We start from the raw sequence: 2,044 nt of genomic DNA on the forward strand, positions 1-2,044 counted from the left end.
GCACAGCTTGAACCGCCCTTGTTCTTGAGTTATTACTGCACTGTGACTTCATGCTCCGTGTTCGCTTGTGGTTCACGCCTGCCATGACCCACGTCTCCCCATACTCTTTCCTACGCTCTGGTCGGACCCTTGCCCTATAGTCGTACTAGTCATTAATGGCCTCGAACATCGCTCGCCTCGAACGCACGAAAAATTTGGTCGATTCATTGTAGTGATCCCACGCAGGAACCTGGGTGGACCACGCCAGGACCACTGACTGCTCTATCATTATAAGTAGGGTCTGGCCTAGCCATTGGTACCACCTTCGGTGCACTTTAGCGCACCTAGCTTTTTCTATTGAGCAAGCTTTTCGCTCAGTCCTTCCTTGCAACCATAGCCAGGGATGGTAGGAGCCTGGGTTAGTAGTTATTGCCTAAATGTTGAGGGTTTTCCCAGAATCCTGTATGCCACCCTACAAAAGCTCAGAGTCAAAGATCATCCCGAGTATGAGGGCCATGAGTATGAAAAGCATGGCACTGAGCGGTGTGAAGTTACCATCAACATTGGGAAAAGTGAGGAGTTCCCCGACATCACTGAAGCCTGGAATGTGACCGCAACTGGGTTTTGCTTCATCGACAGCTACCAGGTTGTGGCCCGTAAAGCCTTGTGGTACCTCTGCCAGATCTATGAAGAGCCCATTGATCGTACCCCCATGAGGTTCTTTCCACCTTTGGAAAAGTATCAGTGGGAATGGAGGGCTCACATGGAGGCTTTGTAAGGGTGGGATGCGCAAGAAGATAGTCCTACCACGGTGCACTTGACCACGTACCTACTTGCTCTAGATGAGTATTATGACCGGCAAGACTCAAAGCTGAGGAAGTGCCTCCGGTGAGCCAAGGAAGCCGAGATCTTCTCTAGGATGCTCTAGGTGCAGCTTGCCGAAGCGCATGCCAGCGCGACAACCGCTAAGAGTTAGGAGACTGCCATGTCAGAAGCTCTGAAGGAGGCTGAAGATCGACATGCCCATTAGTTGGGAGAGGCCTACCTTGTCTCCAGGGCTAAGCGTAGGACGCTGGCTGTGGAACGGTAGGATCCCTTGATCGTGGAGGGAATCCCTGTCCACCCGCTAGAAAGAAGGAGAATCGATGTTGCAGTACTGCCAGCACCCCCACCCTTAGAAGTGTCAGAAGTAGAGCCCTTGCTTCCTCTCACTTAGCCACTGCCTAGAGAGGAGGCAGATCCACAGCCAGGGTGGTAGAAGAATCTACCGAGTTCGAGAATGATGATATGTGGTCTAACAGAGTAGATTAGTTGCCTTGGGAAGATGTACCATAGTTAGTAGTGTCTTTCATCGCTGTCCACTAGTATTGTAATCTTTCTATTGTATTTCATCCATAGTTGTTGAGGTAGTCTGATCGTAGGAAAGGTGAATGATGTGTCGAGAATTGGGAGAGTAAGTGCATGTATGTTGTACCAGCAAAAGGACATTCTGAATATGCATTTTATTTATTTCGCTGTGTTATTGCATCCATCTACCTTAAGTCTCGTTAGACATGCTTAGGGTTTTCAAGGGCGATATTAAGAGGGTTACAAGAGAAGTTACCATTCAGATGCCTGCAAACCAGTCGTGATTGGATAACATAGGACACTGTATCGACTAATTGTGGATGTCCTAGTAGAACACTTGAATCTCCTTAAATCAAATATGTTGTTGGATTTGAATTCATTGTCCCTTGTTGCGAAAGAAACCCTTATTGTTTGAATCTTCCCTTATAATATTCCTCTGATTCTATGGTCTACGACCCCACTGCCTTCATGGTGAGTAAGTTGGTAATAGTTGCCTGGTTAATAGCTTATGGTGCCATGATGAAACCGAGGGCCCCTATGGAATAGCTACCATATGGTGACGCTGCTCGGCATGCGCTGGTATCGAGGTTGTTGACCAAGTACATTTATCAAGTTACACCGCCATACCATTTTTTATATAAATATTCTTTTTAGAAATATTCGGGTGTTCAAATGGGAAATCCACAATGGGTTGATGAAATAGTGTTCCCTCAAGTAA

The sequence above is a fragment of the Miscanthus floridulus genome, chromosome 9 (genome assembly GCF_019320115.1).
Source record: "Miscanthus floridulus cultivar M001 chromosome 9, ASM1932011v1, whole genome shotgun sequence".
Classification (NCBI taxonomy): domain Eukaryota; kingdom Viridiplantae; phylum Streptophyta; class Magnoliopsida; order Poales; family Poaceae; genus Miscanthus; species Miscanthus floridulus.